This window comes from Cryptomeria japonica, chromosome 10, assembly GCF_030272615.1.
Source record: "Cryptomeria japonica chromosome 10, Sugi_1.0, whole genome shotgun sequence".
Lineage (NCBI taxonomy): Eukaryota > Viridiplantae > Streptophyta > Pinopsida > Cupressales > Cupressaceae > Cryptomeria > Cryptomeria japonica.
The window spans coordinates 516,668,716-516,692,994 of record NC_081414.1 but is presented as its reverse complement, the minus strand read 5'-3'; positions in this window follow the sequence as shown (position 1 = coordinate 516,692,994).

The following is a 24,279-nucleotide window of genomic DNA, read 5'->3' as shown; positions in this document are numbered from 1 at the left end:
AACTTGAGTTGACATAGCCATTGAATCCTATTCTTGAGTATCAACTTGAAAATCACCTGTTAAAATACACTCATCTAAAAAACAAAGGATTGAGACACACACTTTCACCATAAGAGAAGTCATCATCTAAAACCTTCAAAGACCAATCTGGAATACAAACATTATGAGAATTAACTTCATTTCTTTCCTTCATTAGATCATCCATCACCTCATTTATCTCTGCATTTTTGGTATAGTTCTTAAAACTATCCTCATTGATAGGGGTGTCTTCTTGATCTAAAGATTCAAAAGGAGGATTGCTTTGAACCTTGCATACTTCATAAGGCATAGATTGAAATTCCATCAAGATAAGGACATTTGTTGATAAACCTTCATAGATTTCATTTTCAACTTGCTCATAGACATCTGCATTACTTTTTGTGTTCTCCTATCCCAATGATTCCTTGTCATCACACTCTTCATGGAATTTGAAAAATTCATACTCAAGTGGCATGTATGATAAAGAGTGAATGCTTGATGGTTCAATTTCTTTCACTTGAGGCTGATCTAGAAATTCATTAAAAGTGTCCGTTTTTTAAAATAACGAATATGTTTGCAAAATTTTACCTATGGTTGCTTCTTCATTGGTCATTTTTGTACAAGGTTGTCCACTAGGTATCATACCTTTGATTTCCTCGGAAAATTTTTCATCTTCCACTGTTAGTGATGGATGAATGAGAATATCCTGTCCACATAGAAAGTCATTGTTAGAAGAATTGAGACACCAAGTTGGAATGATAACTATAGGGGATTGTTCTTTACCCCTCTCCTCTTCACCATTTTCTTGAAGCTTGAGCCGCATGGAAGTCTTGAAATCATTTATTTCTCCTTCAAGCTCCTTGTTTTCAGGTTCGTGGAAGACTTCATCCTTGCTATGGTGATCTTCATAATTCTCATAGCATTTTTCAATGCAATCTTCTTTCTCTTCTTCACACACTTCATCTTGATCTTTCTTTTGACATGTACCTTTATGAGCCAATATGGCTTCATCTTCCTTAACACATGCATAATGTGATGGATCTTTTTCAAAACTTGGATCGCGAGACATCTCATCAAGAGCGTGCACATCTTCAAAAAAAAAAAATTCTCCTTCTTTTTTTTTAATCTCTTGCAATGTTTGAAGAAAAGAAGGATGTACTTTGGCATGATCAAGTTTTCTATTTCCATAGAAGCTTTTCAAAAATTTGATATATGAATCACTAAGAATCTGATTTTGTGGCAAAATGGGTGGAGGAGAATGAGCATCGACATTATTATCCATTGTTGATTCAAGAATACAATCACAAGAAAAAATTTGGTTCGTTCTTCCATCTTTTTCCTCAATCTTTTGCAGAGTCTGAAGTAGAGAAGGATTAATTTTATGAGAATCAAGTTCCTTTCCACTGTAGAAACTTTTCAAGAAGTTGACTTGTTCAGGATTATCAAGACTTTGATTCTGTTGAGCAACTGATACAGGAGGAAGGTCACTTTTGTCTTCATCTGTCTTGATTGTTGTTGGTTTAGGTAAATGATCACATGCAAGAAAACTAATCTCCTTTCCATCTTTTTCTTCAATGCTTCGCAACACTTGATGTAAGGCAGGGTGAATCTTATCAGGAGTAAACTACATGCCTCCATAAAAGTTCTTCAAGAATTCAACTTGTATGGGCTCATTAGAAACTTGCTTCTTTGGATATATATAGTCTACATCGTCACTTTCACTGTCACTTTCCAACTTTCCTTTGTACCAAACCATTGTTCTAAATTCGATCTTTCAAACAAAGTCACCAACCTTCATTCTGAAGAAGGTACCTTACAATATCTGAGGAACAAAGCACACTGGTATGTCGCTTCCCAGCAAAGTCACCAAAATATTGTTGGTAAACAGATTTGTCACTGTGGTCGTTTACCTGAAACTAACCCTATTTGCCCAATAAGCAGTGACAAACATTCCAACAGTTGGAGAGATCATTCTGTGAAACACGATCTTCCTCTGCATTTGAGAGGGGAAGCTCCCTCGTATGATAGGGGTAATTAGGATTTTTGTGTACTTTAACCTGAAAGTACATAAAGGAGAAAACATAGAACTTAAATAAGAAATAAAGATAGAAACCCCAACAATAGACATACGACCATCAACTGAGATTTCTCAACATTTGCAATAAATTACAAGGGGAGTTTATAATGTAATATTCTTAGCCATGAGATGACGATAAAGAAGAATGACAAATATCAACATACGTAGAGATAAGATATTTCAACACATTCAAACTGAGATACCAAAGGTTGCTTGTGCATCATCACATCAATTGTACAAATCACATATGCATAAAAAGACTACCAATTTGAAATATGAGAAATCGGCAATGATAACACATGAATACATTTAGAACATATGAACTAAGATGTATTCTTCATTATCCTTTTGGAAATATACAAGTCCAAAATCCTTTCTATACATAGTGAAAATCATAATGTGATTACAAATTTCTCCTAGAATTCCAGCAAAGTTTTCCCCTATGTAAAAAGTCTCCCGTTACATTACAAATAGCCTTGTATTTATAGGCTTCCCAGAATAACCACCTTAGTAACTAACTTGGATAAGTTAATAACTAACTCATTTTTATGCAAAAAGAGCTTAGCTAGAAACTACATCACTTTTGCGTGAATAAGGTCCACTTTCTAACCTTTAGTTACAATGAGTGACAAAAGTCACATTTACAAAAAGAACCACTTGAAACATTGTAATTTTCAAGTTATGGATCTTACTGAAGTAGTTCCCCATCATCATTTGCTTCATTCGTTGTCATCTATTCACTTAAGGATACAAAACATATATATTCATTTGAAAAGAAAATAGAATTTTGAGCCTCTTCATAAGGATGGAAAAGGATCATGTGTTGAAAATATCCATAACTTGAGCTATATCCATCATTGACATAAATTATCCTTTCACCAACATGATGCTACTTCATTACACTTAGACATGCACATTGTATTGTGATGTAGCAACCTATCAATCCTTTACATCAAACATATTCTAAAATAAAGGTGGTCTTCTTTGATTTAGAGTATCTTTTATTTGAAATATGCACATTCATTCCTGTCAGAGATAACTCTATCTGGCCACTTTCATTCTAGTCACAAAATTATCTCCTCGCTGTATTTTGTCTAGCTCTCATCATGCATTGTCAACATCTTCACATTTTACATGTAGGTCACTTATGAATATCAAGTACTTTCACTCGATAACTATTACCAACTTCTTCACAGACATTTGAAGAGATTTTCACTTTTCAAGTAACCATTATATTTTGATTGGTACTTTAAACAACTCCTCCAAGATGGTGCTTTATGATTTTCCTTTCATCGATATTTTGGAAGTTCTTCAAAACTTTGTAAGGTTTACTTGCATTTTTAGTAAACTGTTATCTACTTTTCAACTTGCATTCACACTTCACACAAAGCTTACAATATCAAAGGTCATATTTCTTCGAGGCTCTTTGTCCAACAGTTCACAGATTTTGGTTTATATTTTTGCAGTTTACATACATTAATACCCCATTTCTCGTATGTTTTGTGATAATCGTAGTCATAAGATGACATCACTTCGGGGCATTCTGTCATATAATTCACTTGCCTTGTGTGAGCTTCCATGATTTGTAGCATTATCTACCAGAGAAGCTATGACTACAATATATAACGTAATTCCTCCATCCTTTATGCTTTGATAAATGCCCATACCACGTAAGGAACTGGCAAAGATTGTTGCTTTCAAATTTACACGTGCCATTTTGAATTTGAAAGCATTGAAGGAAATCCATTTTGTGCATATCCACATTGGCCATGCTTCCCATGATCTGCATTCTGTCATTCTATCAAACATCTCGTGGTATTGGCTATGGGGCAATTGAGCATGTGTACCCATCCAATCCTAGAGATATATGAAAATTATTCCTTTTCAAGCACCATCCACCATCAACAAATCTGATATGCATTGCGAGAAAGGGAAGAAACCATCAGAATAATGCACAAGGGTAGGACCTCCATATCCATGGCCAAATGATGAGCTATGGGACCTTAGCAACATGATGAGGGGCATATCCATTTCCATTCTTTGGAGATCATCATGTGCCAGCCACTTATCCTACAGATCCATAGCTAGCAAAGACTTCGGAATTGAGCAGCAGATATATAAGTGAGGGTAGATACAACGGCATAGGTGGGAGCATTTTGCAGTCATCTCTACTAGGTAAATTGCAACTATAACATCCTACTAAATTCCTCTATTCTCTATTGTTTGATTTTGCACGTAAACAAATCCATTTTGTGGATATCCAGCAATCATCGTATTTTATGAGACCACATTTATGCGATCAACGCATGCCATGAGATAACGTTTCTTTGAGGAATTTTTTCAAACTGTTCATGTGTGTTGTCTGTGCTTTCACATTACGTATGCACAGGATTATTGCATTCGATGAGTTGATTCCCATCATGGCTCATGTGCCATGTTATTGATTTGTGTTTCTTTTATTGTTGCTTTCTGTCAAAAACTTAATGTGCATTATCTGCCCTCTCACATTGCGCTTTTGCATGCCTACAGTCATTACCTTCCATGGGATGACATCTCTTTGAGATGGGCTGACAATCACTTCATTTGTCAATGCCTTCATATTCATCTTAATACCTTTTTATGGCTATGGCTATGGCTCCTAGCGATGGCTCCAATAGGTAGCACCCTTTTTATGGGCCGAGCACCCTCAGGCATCTTCACTGGATTTTTTTTTAGTTAGTGAATTTCTGATCATTTAGGTACCAATAGGAATAAAAGGGTGTAGCACCGATGATGGATCAAAGTTTTCTTCAGGAGAAATATGGCATAGCCCACGACGGAGAACCATGTGGAGACATTACACTGTCTATCAATATCTACTGTTGGACCTGGAACTGCTCCTGTCTCTTAAACTGCTCGTGGAGTACGCCGACAAATATAGCAGAACTGAATTCATAGTTATTAATTGGATTAGCTTGAAAGTTCTTAAAGCACTTTCATCAAATTCATTTTGTGTATTCCTTGAGAGAATTTTGTCCATGAGTTGGCATCTCTGTGAGATAGCATTTTGTTGCAGATTTATGTCAAACAACTCGCACCTTTTCTTGGCTTCCACAGTTTGCATGCATATTTCCAGAACAGCTGCAACCTCAACATATGATGAACTCCCTCTCTTCTTCAATGCATTGCTGAATGTTCATAACCTGCTACTTGAAGCTCTTTTTGTTTTTAAAACTCTTATGAAAAAGGTTAAGAATGCTCATTTTTTGAACATTTCTAACCTTCTTAACAAAGTGGGACCCGCAAGGTTAAGAAATGAAGTTAGAAATGCTCAAAAAGTGAGCATTCCTAACCTTTTTGTGAAAGGTTAGAAATGCTCAAAAAGTGAGCATTTCTAACCTTCTTGGCAAAAGGTTAAGAAATGAGGTTAAGAATGCTCAAAAAGCGAGCATTTCTAACCTTGTGCTTCAATTAGCTATCCTTTACACCTTGGAAACTATTTTTCATTGAGAATGAAACAAGGAAGAATGCCACCGGTATCTGAAGATGATTTTCTTATTGCAAATGACCAAACATATTGAAATAATTTAAAATATTAAATTATCATTTGAGAAATAATTTAAATATTTTAAATATATCGCTTTGGCTGGAGAAAAATGGCATAAGTTTCAAACGGTAGGGAGTTAGGTCCTAAAATTCGAAACACGCGTCAATGAAAGGCAAAAAGGTCCACACAATAATTTACACCTCATGACGAAGCCTTAAATGAGATATTTTAATCATCTAAGAGCAATAGACACCAAAAATTGAAAGTTTAAAATATGACAAAGTATGAACTGGATTCAGGTGAAATTTGGCCACATGATATAAAATGACGCTTAGATCCTGACTGTCAAGCGTTTTCCATCAATTTGTGATAATTTTTGAAAATCTTCCATTTTCGTATTTTGTCTCGCAAAGACCTTGGATTGTGCGTTCATTGTTTACACAAAAACACCTATTGGATCTTCATTCAACATTGAGATCAATTTGAAATTAAAATTTTAGGTATCCCAAATATGGGGTCAACAAACTGTAACCCGAAAATTGAGGTTTTGGAGAGGGTTTTGAACAAAAATGGCATTATCTTGCACCCTAGTCCATTAGAAGACTCTTTCTTTGGAGGGATGCAGGATAAGCCACTTTACTTTAGTGTTTTCATGGTTTGTTGTAGGGGAAACTTTGTTGTGTGGAGAAAGGAGCAAGATTAGGTAGGCATCTCTATGTGACTACCTAGGGCACAATTTAGGGCAGTTATCATAAGTTGTCATAGTGGTGGATTCCATGTGTGAAACCCTAGAATTAGAGGTTTCTTACTATCCCCAACATTCCCATAAAGTTTATTTTTTATTTGGTGTACCAGTAAAGGTAGTCGCTTTGGAAAATAGGGCTAATTGCCCCTATTAGGTCTCTTAGCCTCTAAAGGGAACAAACCTTGTAATTGCAGATCTGGCCAAACCATTTTAGGGATCAGTACAACTTCCAAAAGGGTGTTTGAAATGATGGTTTGTTTGTATGGGTGTGTGGAACATTTTGAAGCTAAGGTCCATTCTATCGCCAAATAGGGCTACAAGCCGAGGGGGTAGGTTTACAAAGGAGGTATAAGTAATTGATGCCCTAAACTAAAACTAGTGTTTGAAAGAGTCCTTAGATGACATGTGTTGGCCAACTTCAAAATCCCAAGGAGTAGGGATCACCGGTAAAGCATGTTTGAGGAGTTGAAGCCTTTTACTCATCTTGAGTAGGCCTAAGCTTAGTGAATGTGTGTGTAGTTTCATCCAAGGTGTAGAGTCCTTCCTTGCAAGACCCTTGTGAGTAGTTAGGGGGTCACTAGCCTAACCTTGTTTGGGATTTTGGTTAGGCATCTGCATCAAGTGGTATCAGAGCAAAGGAGTGTCCTTTGAAAGAGAAGGAGAAGACAAGATGTCAGAAGAAGAAGGGTCCCATGAGGCACCTTCAAGAATGACCAATGCAGAGTTGAATGTCCTAGTTAAGAAGCAGATAGCAGAGAGAAGAGAAGTCAGGGCTGAGAATCAAGCCTTGAGAAATGAGATGGACCGGTTGAAGGATAGAGTGGATAGGAGAGAGAGAGACTCTGGAGAAGAAGGGGATGAAGAGGAGATCCCTCTGCAAGAAGAGATAGAGGTACCTACATACCAGAGACCCCTGATGAGTGTCCTCAAGTCCATGGAAAGAAGAACAATGGATGTAAAGATGGATCTACCAGTATTTGCAGGCAAGATGGAGCCTGATACAGTGATGGAGTGGATAGACTCCTTGGACAATTTCTTTGAGAGTGAAGACATACCAAACCACCAGAGGGTGAAGATGGCCCAATCCAAAATGAAAGGGGCTGCACTAACTTGGTGGACTTTCATCCAAGATGAGAGGGTGAAAGATGGAAAGAGAAGAGTAGCTACATGGAAGAAGATGATGGCTTTCGTGAAAGAAGCCTATGTCCCAATGGATTACAATATCCAATTGCATAAGAGGAGATAGAATTTGAAACAAAAGGAGATGGATGTGAGTTCCTATACAAAGGAGTTCATGAAGTTGTGTGTGAGGACTAAGGTGAAAGAGAGTGAAGATGAGAATGTGGCAAGATATCTCAATGGGTTGATATTTATAATCCAAGAAGATTTGAATCTCCACACCCCGAAGATAGTTCAAAAGTGCTTTCAATTGGCACTCAAGGTGGAGGAGAAGTTGAAGAGAAGGCAGGATCAAAATGGTAGAGGTAAAGGGAGATAGCAAAGAGGAAGAAGAGGCCCTTTTAGAGGTAGAGGAAATGGTTTTGGATACCAGGGAGGCTCTAACCAAGAAGGCAATAGAGGAGAGAGCAATTACAACCAAGGAGGGGGCTACAATCCAAGAGGAATCTTTAGGGGTAGAAGACCACACTCTAGAGGAAGATCCCAAGGCAGAGGACCTCCTAGATGTTACAACTACAACCAAGAAGGGCACATGGCCAATAGATGTCCAGAGAAGGATTCTAGCTCCATTGGAGAAAGGAGAAGCAATTTGGTGTAGGAATCTGATTGTCAAAGTGTGCCAAGTGCAAACACTTATCAAAGTGTTAATGCTCCTGATGGCTATGGCTATCCTGAAAGAGGAGAGGCTCTAATGATGAGGAGAGAAGTAACCACCATGAAGGTACCTGACAAGGAGCCTACACAAAGGAAATCTCTTTTAAAAACCACTTGCAAGGTAGGAGGAAAGGTATGCAAGGTTATGATAGACTCTAGATCCACTGAAAGTTTTGTATCACTTGAAATGGTAGAAAAGCTTAAACTTAGGAAGCTGCCTCACCCTTACCCCTATAAGGTCTCATGGCTCACCCAAGGTCATCAAGGAGTGGTGGAAGAGCAGGCTTGGGTGGAGTTTTAGATTGGATCTTACAAGGATAGATTGCTATTTGACATAGCCAAAATGAATGCATTTCATCTCTTGTTTGGGAGACCATGGTAGTATGACCTGAAAGCTCATCATGATGGGTTGAGAAACACCTACTCAATCACCAAATATGGTAAGGTGATATAACTCTTACCTCTGATAGAGGAAGAGATGGAATCAAAAGGGAAGGATACAAGAGTGCTGATGGTAGAAGGTAAACAGTTCATGAAGGAGATTGTAGAGAAAGGTGCAGATTGCTATGCCCTCATGCCTAGCCCCAAAGTAACAAGGAAAGAGTAGTATGCAGAAGAGTTGTATGAATGGAAAGTCATGCCATTTGGGTTGTCCAATGCCCCTAGTACCTTTATGAGGTTAATGAATGAAGTCTTGGTGGAATTCATAGGAAAATTTGTCATAGTATATCTAGATGATATCTTGAAATTCAGTCACACAAGGGAAGAACACCTCAAACACATAGATATGGTTCTCAAGAGGTTACATGAAGAGAAACTAATGATCAATTTGGATAAGTGGTTGTTCATGCAAGAGGAGATCATCTACTTGAGTTTTGTGACATCACAAGATGAGTTGAAAATGGACCAAGAGAAGGTGAGTGCTATATTGTCTTGGCCTACACCTAGAACTATGAATGATGTTCGAAGCTTCCATGGGTTAGAAAATTTTTATAGGAAGTTCATAAGAGGATTTAGTCATGTTTGTGCACCAATGCTTGACACCATCAAGGGAGGACAAAAGTGTAGGTTCAGTTGGACCAAAGAGGCAAGTGATTCTTTCAAGACATTGAAGAAGAAGGTTGCAGAACAACCAATCCTTGCCTTACCAGACTTCAACAAGATATTTCAGTTGGAATGTGATGCAAGCCACATGCATATTGGAGCAGTGCTCAGTCAAGAAGGGAGGCCTATTGCTTTTTTCAGTGAAAAGATAAATGATGCTAAGAAAAGATACTCATCTTATGACTTGGAGATGTATGCTCTAGTACAGTCTTTGAAGAAGTGGAAGCACTATTTATTTCCTAAGGAGTTTATAGTTTTTACTAATAATCAGGCACTCGGTTTCATAAAAAGCCAAGAGAAGCTAAACCATCGGCACATGAAGTGGGTAGAGAACCTGCAAGCCTTCACATTCACGCTCAAACACAAGAAAGGAGTTAAGAACAAAGTTGTAGATGCTTTGAGCAATAGGATCTTAACTATCAACCAAACCAAGATGGAGAGTGTTGGTATTGATTCCTTGAAGAGTATGTATGATGTTGATGAAGACTTTGGAGAGATATACAAGGTATGTGAAACTTTTGGTGAGTGGCATCATATTGAGTTTTCTGAGTTTCTGATACAAGATGGATTGTTGTTCAAAGGAGTGTAGTTATGTATTCCTAAGTGTTCCATGAGGTTGAATATTATTAGGGAGAAGCATTGTGGAGCTATGGTAGGTCATTTTGGCCTTGACAAGACCCTGGACCTTGTGAAGAGATATTATTTTTGGCCTAAATTGTAGGCAGATGTAAGAAAGTTTGTGGAGACATGTGTCATATGTCAGAAAGCCAAGGGGAAGTTGACAAATGCAGGTTTGTATCATCCCTTACCCATTCCTTCTAGGTCATGGGAGAGCATAAGTATGGAATTTGTGTTGGGTCTGCCTAGGACAAGGAGAGGATTTGATAGTGTTTTTGTAGTGGTGGACAGGTTTAGTAAAATGGCTCATTTTTTGCCATGTAATACCTCTTGTGATGTATCATATGTTGCAGACCTATTCTTCAAAGAGATAGTCTGAATACATGGATTGTGTCTAAACATTGTTTCAAATAGAAATGTGAAGTTCATAGGTCACTTTTGGAGGACCCTTTGGAAGAAGTTGGGGACTAACCTAGCTTTTTCATTAGCCTATCATCCTCAAACGGATGAGCAGACTGAAGTTGTCAATAGGTCATTGGGAAACCTATTAAGGTGTTTGACAAGGCATCATGGAGAGAAGTGGGATAACATTTTGTCTCAGGCGGACTTCTCTTACAATGACACCATAAATAGAAGTACCGGTAAATCTCCTTTCCAGATTGTTTATGGCATCCACCCAAGGGGAGTGTTGGAGTTAAGAGATTTACCCAAAGAAGAAGCCATTAGTGTAGATGGTGAAGCTTTTGCATCAACCATCAAAGAGGTGCATGACCAAGTCAAGTCTCATCTCCAACAATCTACAGTGAAGTATAAGGCTCATGTTGATAAGAAGAAGAGAGATGTATAGTTTAGTGTTGGGGATTTGGTTTCGGTATATTTGAAGAAGGAGAGACTCCCAAAAGGCAAATACACCAAACTCATGCAGAGGAAGATTGGACCATGTCAAATATTGAAAAAATATGGACAAAATGCCTATGAGATCCAGCTTCCTCCTGATCTTGGATTATCACCCATTTTTAATGTGTGTGATCTTACACTTTTCAAAGGTTATGGAAATGAAGAAGAAGAACCAATGCAGGTTGCAGCAGACAATGACATTCCAAGGCATGAATCACCTAAGTTGAGAAAAGTGTTAGACACTAGAGTCACAAAGAAGACAAGGAATAAGGCATACATTGAGTACTTGGTGGCTTGGTAGCACAAACCAGACTCTGAGGCAGTTTGGATGACAAGTGAGCAAATATCTAATCATGGTGCAGATTTACAAACTCTGATCTCAAGTGGGCTTGAGATCTCTTCTCTCGGGGAGTATGGTGTGGGAGAACCTCATCAAAAAGCTATTCATGACCCTAAGGATGAAGACTAGGATCATTAGGGTGTCTTAGTGTGTCTTGTTTTTCATGTATGCAATAAGCCCCACCATGTAAGCCCATGTCACCAATTAGGTAATATGTGAAGCCAATTGGGACAATGTGGTAAAAAGGGGCAATAAGTGGTCTAGATTTGTGTTTGATAGGTCTTAGAAATTTTTTATTTGTGTTTTGTTGGTCCATGTGTGTGGATCCCAACCTTACAGAGTATGACAACTTTTTGTACAAAATTGCAAAAATGCAACTTTTGTAAAATGCAACTTTTGAGTGCAAAAGTGTATTTTTTTGTAAATCGGTTGGGGGAAGCCTTTCAATGGCTCCAACCTACTCCAAATTTGGTGGGAAACCATTGGATATTTTTATAATCCTTTTGGTCATGATTCCCAAGGTTTCTGATGTTGGATTTGGAGTTTTGAGAAGCAATAATACACAAAGTACTAAAGTTTTCCCGAAAATCCTGAGTTTGCAGGTGTTCCACGTGCATGTACAGATTGATTTGATATCCACCATCCATGGAGTAGATAGGGAGATGAAATAGATTTCTTTTGGTTGTATTCTGAGGTCTTAACTATTTTGGAGTAGAGAGAACCCTCCATTCTTCTGACTGTAACCCAAAAATTGAGGGTTTGGAGAGGGTTTTGAACAAAAATGGCATTATCTTGCACCCCAATCCATTAGAAGACTCTTCCTTTGGGAGGATGCAGGATAAGCCACTTAAATTTAGTCTTTTCATGGTTTGTTGCAGGGGAAACTTTGTTGTGTGGAGAAAGAAGCAATATTAGGTAGGCATCTCTATGTGACTACCTAGGGCACAATTTAGGACAGTCATCATAAGTTGTCATGGCGGTGGATTCTAGGCATGCAACCCTAGAATTAGAGGTTTCTCACTATCTCCCAGATTCCCATAAAGTTGATTTTTCATTTGGTGTACCGGTAAAGGTAGTCACTTTGGAAAATAGGGCTAATTGCCCCTATTAGGTCTCTTAGCCTCTAAAGAGAACAGACCTTGTAACTGCAGATCTGGCCAAACCATTTTGGGGATCAGTAAAACTTCCAAAAGGGTGTCAAAAATGATGACTTTTTTGTATGGGTGTGTGGAAAATTTTGAAGTTAAGGTCCATTCTATCGCCAAATAGGGCTACAAGTCGAGGGGGTAGGTTTACAAAGGAGGTATAAGGAATTGATTCCATAAACCAAAACCAGTATTTGAAAGATTCCTTAGATTACATGTTGTTGGTATTTTTTATGTTTATGTTGTGATTGTCATTGATGGACACACACTTTCATTGAGATCCCATTTATATGTATGAGTTAGAGCACAACCGGTATTTGTTCCAACTGGTATGTTGTATTATAGTCTTTAGACTATTGGTGTTTTGCAGAATGTGTTTCCCAGTCTGAAGCGGCATGTTGACCCCAAGCGGTTCATAGATCCCAAGCGGTACAAGGGATTAAAGTGGCATAACACATTTCTACCAGTCTTCATTTTTGTCAAACCGGCAACCGGCATTTTGTATGAACCAGTAACACTCTGTGATGAGTTACCAACCGGCATTTTGTGATGAGTTACCATCCACCGATTATTTGACGATGCCAACACATTAACGGTGCTTTTTGTGCCATGTTACCAAATATGTCCAGGTTCATTGAACCTAGGAAATTGTAATGTAATCCTATTGGACCGACATGAAATCAGATTCCTTTATAAGGACATCATGTCTAGGGTTTTAGGTTGTTGATGTGGATATAGCGAAAGTTTATGTTGTTCCTAGGGTTTAAGGTGGTTGAGGAGTTAGAGAGAATATGAATGTGTAGAAGACTGAAGTAATGCTGGAATGCATTAGGAATGAGCTATCAAGGATCTAACCGAGCAGTCTGTGCTATTAGCTAGATCAAACACTTGTTGATTACTCACATCTTTGACAAGTTTGTAGCCCTTAACCGGGTAGGCTCAAAAGCCTTTTGTAAATCCTCTAACAAGTTGGTTCACATCTATGGATCTAAAATCATCTAGCAAGGTAGTCTTTAATCGGACTTATCTCCTAACAGAGATTGAGATTCCTAACAGGATCTGTTCTGGTAAAGAACATTGTAAGACCTTAACCGGTCTGGTTCCTATTCTGTAGATAGTTACTTGTGAGTTCCATCTCACCGTGGTTTTGCCATTTGGATTTCCACGTCAAAATCTCATGTTTTATGGTGTTTGTGCTTTTGTGGGTGAATACATTATTTTCTATTTGGTTTGCATGTGTGCTAACCGGTTTGTTTGCTAAACTGTTTTACCAGTTTACTATCAGTCTTGTAAAGTGTTTAAGTGCAAAGATTTTTGGCATACTAATTCACCCCCCCCCCTCTTAGTATTCATCAATTGGTATCAGAGCCTACCTTTCTATAAGTTTAACCACTTGGAAAGAGATATAGGGGAATACTCTATAAGGGAACTTACTCATCGGCTCACTCAATTTGAGCAAGCCTATGATGATCTTATGGTCAAATACAAAGCATCTCAAGCAAAAAGGAGAGAACATGCAGAAAAGTTGATGGAGCTATCTGAAAATAGTTCTTCAAATGAAGCTGACATGGAAGCCCTAATTGCAGAAGTAAATAAGTTGAATGAATCAAACTCCAACCTGAGAAAGGAATTGGAAGGACTGACTATCTGGATGTGTCAAGAGCTTGAGAACTGGAGGAAAGCTGAAGATCTGGTGAAAGAAAGAGATCATGAGATTTCCAAGCTGAAACAAGAGATCAGTGTCCTAACTTCTCAACTCCATGCAAGCAAAGTGGAAAAGGAAGACATGCAAGGAGAACTGAACATTGCCATCTCTGAGAATGAAAACCTGTTGGAAACAAATGCTGCCATTTCCAAAGAACTCTCTAAGTTAAAGGAAATACTTGCTAAGTTCAACAAGAGTACTATCAAGCTAGAGAAAAAGCTTGAATCTGCCAAACCAATCAAGAATACCAATGGACTTGGTTATTCTGGTCATGAGGAAGGTGAGACCTCTGGTACAAATGTTGGAACATCAAAGGATAAAGGTAAGCAAAATTTTAAACCTGTTTGCTTTAAGTGTCTTAAAGAAGGACATACTGCAAATGTGTGTAGGAGTAAGGCTTACAACAATTTTCCTTATTTCCTAAATGATAAGCCTAGATCCTATAGATTTGATGGTAACTGTTATGCATGCAACAAGTATGGGCATAGAGCATCTGAATGCAAGTCTGTTATGAATAACACTGGAAGATATCCTCAGAGGACCCAAGGAGTTGGTCCTGAACCTTTTGTGAACCAGAATCACAACCAGTTTAATGCTTTCAATCATCAGTAAAGAAGCGGTGGCTATCAAGCGGCAACCGGATGGAGAGCAAATTGTTTGGTTTGTCATGGTCATGGTCACACTGCTGCAACATGTAGAAGGAAGAATGGAAACATGAACAATGGACCTTGGAGAGCACCTGGATTGGTCTGCTATCACTGCAACAAACCAGGTCACATTGCCAGATTCTGTAGATCAAGAAAGAACATATCTGATGATATACCGATCACTCTGGAAGGAAACATTGATGTTGACATTGTTCAAGCAGACATGAACAAAACCTGGAAGAAGAAACCAACGGTGTTACAAGAGGAACCAGTTTCTGTACTTAGTGTGGAAATCACGAAACCGGCAAACTAAGCTTCAGAAAAGCTTAGGGGGAGCAAACGGCAAAATGTTTCGAACCCTCGGTTTACACCGATAAAAGACCTTAACCGGTATGTGATATCTGTTGTTTGGCAGAAGACCGGAAATGGTAAAAAGGAAAATTAGGGTTTATGCCCTAATGGAGGAGCATTAATGACGGTAGGTGAGGAATATGCTTAAAAGCATTTTTCAAATCATTTCTCACTATCAGTTTTTGAGCAAAGAAAAGTTTTTCAAAGAGCAAAGCGACGAAAAGGCGATTTGAGTTGAGATTTTGAGAAATTGAGAAACCGCGAAGGAGATTCAAACTCAAACTGCAAACGGTCAAGTGGAGAACACAAAGCGGTGATTCAGCAACCGACGGAGTGTGAAGTGAAGGAGAATCTACAAGCCCTAAATTCACGTGTTTCAAAAGGTATTTCTCAAGTTCTTAAAATTTCTATCATGGCTTCCGTATCTCATACTAGTTCTAGTGCATCTGTTGAGTCTGCAAGTTTTATTCAACAAAATTCTAAGTATAATACCCTATCACAAGTTCCGGCTGGTGTGATAGTAGAAGAGGGAATTTCTGAATACATAAATTGCAAGATTGAAGACCTAGGGTCTCTAGCTATCTACTCCCAGTTAGGTTTTTTTATGGAAAGGATAAAAAGATCAAACCGGAGTACAATATTTTGAAGAAGAAGAAGCTCCACAATGTTGTTTACTTCCTGGAGGATTTCACAGAGGATCATATAAGGATCATTCTGAGCAGAGTCCATGGTGAGAAGATGTACCTGGAGAGAACACATGATATCATGCCGCAGGTAATTCATGCAGTCAAAGGATTCTACAACACAAGGGAAGTGCCATCCCTAAGGACGGTAAGAAAAACTGAAATGTCCAAGCTCACCGATTCAGTGAGCGAATCACGAGGCATGACAGTCAATTCTATCAAGGATGATCTGGTTAAGTATGCCTTCATGGTGATAGGCTACCGGACATTCTCTACCAACAGAATTAACTCTGTATCTGCTGCAGCGATAAATGCTGCTTACCGGATGATAAAGGAGGATGCATCATTTGACCTATGCACCGGTATGTAGAGACAACTCCTGTTGAATCTGAAGTTGTTCAAATAGGATAATGCACTAAGGTTCAAGTTTGGACAACTACTGGTTGGGTTGTTCTTCTATTTCCAAGGCTACTTTCCAAGAGTAGGAGATGTCCAGTGGTCTGCTGACCAACTGGTGACCAAGCAAATCAAGGAAAGCATTGAAGAAATTGGAACCGGTTACCCTGATGTTCTAAACAAGTATTTTGATGAGTTTAGACAAAAAATGAGCCAAAGAATGAGGATATCAGGTGACATCATCAAGAAATATGAAGTTGATATCTATTTCACCATCCAAGTGGATAAATGCATAATGGAGGTTGTTGAGCCCAGATAGGAAGAAGTGGAGCCAATGGGCTATGAGGTGATGTACGATATGCTGGAAGAGTATGCCTCTACCCTTATTGCCTCACCTCTTGATCCTAAGGCAAAGAGGACCAGAACCTATCTGGAAAGGGTTACACTGGTCGAGGAACCCTCTGCAAAGAAAGGAAAAGAACCTGCAATGAAGAAGGCAAAGGTAGTGCCTGCAGCATCAGCACTAGTTACTACTGCAACTCCAAAAGTGACCAAGCAGTCACCAACCAAAAAGAAACCTAAAGCGGCACCGGCTAAAGTGTTTGAGAGAAAAAGGAAGACTAAAAGCAATACACGGGACTCAGAAGAAACTGTGTCTGAGGAGCAGCCCAAGAAGGTGAGACAGACAAGAAAGAAGACAAAGAATGAACCGGCATCATCTGCACCGGTAAATATAGCTATCTCTTCCTATAAACCTTTGACACATTGTCAAAGAATAATAAAGAATGCTAGGAGAAAAGTGCTACATGACTTAATTGAGTGTTTTGATGACTTTAATGATGACGAAAAGGAAGCAGTTGAAAAGGAAATAATTCAGTATTTATGTGTTAATGACCGGTCGCCCTTAGAGATTAAATCTCAAACACCGGATTCTTTATATAATTCATTAGATAATAGATGGCGCATTGCCATAGAGAAGGAACAGGAAATTAGGGGAAAAAAAATTGCACAGTACTTTCCTGACCTATCAAATTCTGAATAATTTGATGTTATTGACCAAAATAAAGGACTCTTCTTCACTAGAAGAAGAAGACTCTGGTTGTTAGGAGGTAGAGTTGATGATGTCAAAAAAGACACTCATCAGTATATGAGAATCATTTTCCAGTCTCACAAAGCGAGTCTAGCCAACCGGCAAGTTGAAAAAGAACTGGTTATATCCAAACCAGATGAAGTATTTGATGATGAAGGAAATCCAGTTGTTGAACCAATTGACACCATTGATGTCGATGCTCTAGATGTAGAGGATGCTACTCAGGAAACACCATTTGAGGCAACAGGACGGGAGCAACAGGCTAAACAGGTTGATAAGCAAGTCGAGGACAGACAAGAAGCGGCAAAGGAAGAGGTCGAGCAGAGGAAAAAGGATGAAGAAGAGAAGCGGAAAAAGGATGAAGAAGAGAAGAAGAAAAAGGATGAAAAAGAGAAGAAGAAAAAGGATGAAGACGAGAAGCACAAAAAGGATGAAGAGGAGAAGAAGAAAAAAGATGAAGAAGAGAAGAAGAAAAAGGATGAAGAAGAGAAGAAGAAGAAAGATGAAGAGGAGAAGAAGAAGAAGGTTGAAGAAGAGAAAAAGAAGCAAGAAGATGAAAAGAAAAAGAAAGAAGAGGAAGATAAGGAACATGAGAAGAAGAAGGAAGCAAAGAGGAAGAAGAAGGAAGAGGAAGATAAGGAACAGGAGAAGAAGAAGGAAGCAGAGAGGAAGAAGAAGGAAGTGGAAGATAAGGAACAGGAGAAGAAGAAGGAAGCAGAAAAGAAAAAGGTTGTGGAGGACAAAGAAGAGGAGAAGAGAAGAGACGCGGAGAAGAAGAAAGCAGAAGAGGATAAGGAAAGAGAAGCGGCAAAGAGAATCCAGATGGAGACTCCGAAGACAACCGGTAGTCAAGCCAAATCGGCTAACCTCACTAGTCCTATCGACCTCCATTCTACAAGTGAAATGGAGCTGATGCAGAGCATCAAAATTGCCCAAGAACGACTTGAAAACATACGGAGGAAGAAGGAGTAGGATGTAATTCAAGCGGCTGTGGACACTCTTACCAGTTTGATACCTGGTACTAACCTTCCCAACACTGAATCATCACTGGCCAAACTAAAGCTCCTATGCACAGTAGTCGATGATCAGGTGCAGAGCCTAGAAGAGGTAGCAGAGGCAAATGTCAAGAAGGAGCATCAAAAATCTCTTAATATAGCTTTGGTGAAGAAGTTGAATGAGCTCTGGTCTGAACTGAAGAAAGAACAAAAGGATATAAGGGATGCTCTGGATGAGGGGAATCTGCTACTCAGCAAGATCTACCAACCCCATCTGTTCTATGATGATGTGCTAGCTCAGAAGCAAAAGCTTCAAATGGACTTGCAGTCCTACATGAGCACATTCAAGCCATCTTATGATTCCTTTACAACTTATGGGCAAACCGTTCACTGATTTCACATCCAGTCAGCAAAAATGGAGCAAGAGATCAGCACCCGGTCTAGAGATTTGCAGGAGCTACAACTGGTTCTACTTCCACAATTGCAAATTCTTCAGAAGTGCTATCTAAACTTGGATGCCTTAATAGTGACACAGGAGATGAGCACAATCGATGCTATGGAGGAACGGGTCTCCCAGATGCAGACAGAGAAAGAAGTAGCCACCTCCCTACTTGAGTCCTGGTCTTTATCGATGAAACAATTCTTGCAGGACTTTAAATCTGTTTTTGACAAGTATTATTCCTTATTGTCATAAATTTTTATTATTTTAATATCAAATGAAAACAGGGTTGATCAGCTATACTTTGTCATTGTTGGCAAAGGGGGAGAAGAATTATATTTGAGAGAAGTATCTGGTAATCAAAATTTTGATATATGCTTTGAATATGTCAATGTTTATACTCTTTATGCAATATTGGTATACATTGTATTGCCAAAGGGATAGTGTATATGCTTAGGGGGAGCAATTTTTCTAATGGCATGATTTTGTTGTAAAACACTTAGATGTCAAAATTTTATTTTCCTAAGTGTTGTCATCAATGCCAAAGGGGGAGATTGTTGGCATTTTTTATGTTTATGTTGTGATTGTCATTGATGGACACACACTTGCATTGAGATCCCCTTTATATGCATGAGTTAGAGCACAACCGGTATTTGTTCCAACCGGTATGTTGTATTATAGTCTTTAGACTATTGGTGTTTTGCAGAATGTGTTTCCCAGTCTGAAGCAGCATGTTGACCCTAAGTGGTTTGTAGATCCCAAGCGGTACGAGGGATTAAAGTGGCATAACATGTTTCTACCAGTCTTCATTTTTGTCAAACCGGCAACCGGCATTTTGTATGAACCAGTAATACTTTGTGATGAGTTACCAACCGGCATTTTGTGATGAGTTACCATCCACAGATTGTTTGATGGTGCCGACACATTAATGGTGCTTTTTGTGTTGTGTTACCAAGTATGTCCAGGTTCATTGAACCTAGTAAATTGTAATGTAATCCTATTGGACCGACATGAAATCAGATTCCTTTATAAGGACATTATGTCTAGGGTTTTAGGTTGTTGATGTGGATATAGAAAAAGTTTATGTTGTTGCTAGGGTTTAAGGTGGTTGAGGAGTTAGAGAGAATATGAATGTGTAGAAGACTGAAGTAATGTTGGAATGCATTTGGAACTAGCTATCAAGGATCTAACCGAGCAGTCTGTGCTATTAGCTATATCAAACACTTGTTGATTACTCACATCTTTGACAAGTCTGTAGCCCTTAACCAGGTAGGCCCAAAAGCCTTTTGTAAATACTCTAACAAGGTGGTTCACATCTATGAATCTAAAATCCTCTAGCAAGGTAGTCTTTAATCAAACTTATCTCCTAACAGAGATTGAGATTCCTAACAGGATTTGTTCTGGTAAAGAACATTGTAAGACCTTAACCAATCTAGTTCCTATTCTGCAGATAGTTACTTGTGAGTTCCATCTCACCGTGGTTTTTCCCATTTGGGTTTCCATGTCAAAATCTCATGTGTTATGGTGTTTGTGCTTTTGTGGGTGAATACATTATTTGCTATTTGGTTTGCATGTGTGCTAACCGGTTTGTTTGCTAAACTGTTTTACCGGTTTACTGTCTGTCTTGTAAAGTGTTTAAGTGCAAAGATTTTTGGCATACTAATTCACCCCCCCCCCCTCTTAGTATTCATCACATGTGTTGGCCAACTTCAAAATACCAAGGAGTAGGGGTCACCGGTATAGCATGTTTGAGGAGTTGAATCCTTTTACTCATCTTAAGTAGGCCTAAGCTTAGTGAATGTGTGTGTAGTTTCATCCAAGGTGTAGAGTCCTTCCTTGCAGGACCCTTGTGAGTATTTAGGGGGTCACTAGCCTAACCTTCTTTAGGCTTGTCATAAAGGGAGTTTGGGTAGGCCTCTGCATCATTTACCTCAGAGTGCTATCTGGGAAGACTGTAAGAAGATACTGAAATTGCAATCTGAGAATCCTTGATCCAAACAGAGAGCCATTAATTTCCAAATCAAACCCTCCATAAATATTCCAAGAATTTATAGAAAGAAACCAAAAACTCAAGAATACCCTAACAAAATTCTCCCATTCAACATTTTCAAAACCCCCACCCATTTTTTTCACGGCAGAGCTCCCCCTCAGCATGTGAGTGCTTCATTATTAAATCGTTAATTATTCTAGTAACTCCCGACATGCAAAAGCAATTAATTGCCCATAAAGGAGTTAAATTAATATTATTTATTAAAATAATATTTTCATTAAAGAGTGGGGAGGAATTATTTATACAATATCTTTCTTTTTTTTAACACAAGGATTATTTTTTATGAAAGCCACATATAACAATTAAATATATAAATATTTTTTTAAAATGGTTTATTAATTATTTAAATAAATAAAAGGAATTTCCACTGTTTATATATATTTTAAATTATTAAATTAAATGTCCTCCTCGCAAAACTGGTTAATTAGATTTACTTGTACTATTTACATTACATTAACTTAAGTGAATAAACAAAAGTATTAAAATGCTATTTAATTGCAGGATTAACTTCTTTTCCAGCAAGAAAGATTAATTTACATTAACTGGCTCTAAAAAGATAACTACGGTCTTTAACACAACACAAGGGTAAAATAGACAACACAAAACTAGCCATAGCTCAAGATTACTTGACAAAAGGGTAATGTCTAGGGTCTGACTAATATCTTCAGTTACCACTTTACCTTTGGGTTGTAGAGCACACTCAGACCTGAAGATTCAGGTGGAGTCGATGCTCGGTACCTATAGTTACATAAGCAAACTATCGAACATGTGCATATAAAACATATAACATCACATCATGAAAAGGGAATGGAAGCAACGTACCTTTCCCATAAAGAGCAGTGCGACGCTTTTCCCCCTCACCCCAAACACATCAGAGATAATATATAGTGAAAGATTAGAACAAATAATCATCTAAGAGCATCAAAATAAAGTCATAACACTACATTACATAAATAATCCATCTATAAACATCTAACACTCAGAGCATAGACACATCAAATAACATCACATAATCAAAATTAAGTAAACATCATTATTCTAACCAACCATATAGCATAAGGTATCAATGTCACATATGAGTCCAGGGAAAAAAGACAATCACATCCAAACCCAAAATTGACCAACACCAAAGGGGTCGAAACCACACACAGAAACTCAAAAACATAAAGTCTGACAAGCCAAAAGAGAGGGGCACTACAAAACTATTTGCAGCTTGGCCCTTCATTCCATCACATTCCACATGCAAAATTATTGGGCAAATTGTGTAGATGATTATGAAGGAAAAGAAGTTGGATGAGGATGTCACTTTGACAAATTGTAACATTCAAATTAGGGTGGGATATTAATGGCGTAGAAGATGATGAATATTGTTAGATTGATCCTATTTATAGTTCCCACATTCAAAAGCAGACAATAGTCCCAATAAATTAGAGCCTCAAGGAGCATGAGGATATTCAGTCAAAATTTGTTATGATTCTTAGGACACAAATTTGATTGGCTAAGAAGAAAGCAGATGCTTCAAAGGTTTACACAAAGGGAGGACAAGCCAAACTAGGTTCAGTGAGAACTTCCTCCTCAATAGTGCCCATTCCTACTCAACAAACTATTGCTCTAGGGGGAAGTGGAGGTGGAGATGAGCCACATGAGAAGAGGAAAACTTATGAGAAGACTTGTGGGGATGACCTACCCAATGATACAGAAACATATGAGTAGGCTGAGAAAGAAAAAGAAAAGGAAACTAAGAAAGATAAGGGGAAAGAGAAGACAAATGAACAAGAACAAAAAATTGAGGAATGGACATAGATACCTCTATCCCCTAGGAAGATTCTGAGAAAACTTCTCTAAAAGATAACTTTTTTCATTCAACTTGTAAAATATAACAAAAACTCCCTGATTGAAGAGGGCTCTTCAATTTTCTCTTGATTCTTATACATTGATCAAGAAGAGAAAAACTACATCAATGAGCTTGCTAGAGGATAACATAGTTATACAATTCCTTCAAAGGTCCCCTAAACCCAAAAAGTTGGGAGAGCACCTCTAAGCTCATTGAGGATGAGAAGAATTTGTTTGTAGAAATTACACATCTATCAATGCAAAAAGAGCCCAGACAGGCTACTACAAGTTACTTTAATTTGACTAGGTGGATTTGGGACCTCCAAGCAAAGATGGAGATGTCCATAACTTTCAAGAGACTACCATCAGGTTGGTGAGAAGAATGGAAAGAGATAAGCAAGACAAAGATGAATTTAAGAAAGCAGTAAAATTGCTTACTAGTTGCTTGAAGTCACTGGTTGACCCAACAACATTGCCAGTTAGTTCATCAATGGCATCCTTTCACCCAAATACTGAGGCTAGGAAGGAAATGGTGGGAAAAGTACAAAGGGATGGCCACTTTAGTAGGACCACTCAAGAATGGATTAGGGATTTGAAGGCCAAAGGGCCTCCTTTCATTGAGAATTTGAGAAGTGTATAGGATAATTTCATCTTGGTAAGGAATGGTATAAACATGGAGATAGCTAATACTAACTAGGAAGAAACCACATAGCTGCAAATAGATGAACAGCTTAAGGAATTGTAGATATGAGCATAGACAAGGTTTTAGTTGAAGGTATAATTTGAGATACAAATGACACTAGATGTGTCATGTGGAGAGAAAGCATCAAAAAGAAGGATTCCTTAAACAAAACGTAAATTAATAGAGAAAGTTGTTGAGAGTACACAACCGGATGCAAGCAAATATCACCAAAGAATTTACAAATATTGGTTGTCAACTCAAAAAGGAGGATAACTCTGGGTATGCCACTGCTAAAGAATTGAAAGATGAATTCCAGAAGTTGATCAATGTATTTTCAAATGAGAAAGCTTTCAATAAGGTGCAGTGCCCCTCCCTGATTCATCTTGTCTTTCTATACAACAGAATATTATATTGATCTATCTTAGTCTACTTTATGATTATTTGTTGGTATCATGCTCTGTACTAAACCCATTTCATGATTGAATTGGATAGAAGATGGATTTATATTTGATGATTTATATATGTTCATTATTCATGATGGATCATATTGCCTACGGGATTTTGATGGCATTATGATTAGGCTAACCCTACTCTATGATTGTGATGTTTGAATTGATGCTACGATGTGTGTGATTTCCTTCTAGTGTCTTTGTGATTAGAGACGATGTCATACCACTCATTTTGAGCATGATATGATGCTATGATTTTCTATCACTTTCCTAATCATTTATGATGTATATGTGTTGTATATATGTTTCATTGTGTGTAGTGGTGGATGCAGGATTGCAGGTACTAGACATCAACTCCACCTGGTCTCACAGGTTTGAGTGTGTCTTACCCCAATGGTAAGTTGTTGGAGATGGCATGTGTTTCCCTCGCACACTCTAGGCTTAAGTTGTTCACCTTGTCAGTTGTGTCGTGGTGCAAGTTGGTGGTTAGAGTCCTGTGTCGATGTTCAACCCTATGTTGGGTTGCTTGAGGTGTTGTGTGTATGTGATTTATATGTAATTAATATTTGATTAGTATAGAATTAATACTACAATTGATTTATTTGATGATTTGATTACTTAATTATTATTTGGTTGGTTATTTAATATTTATTTCT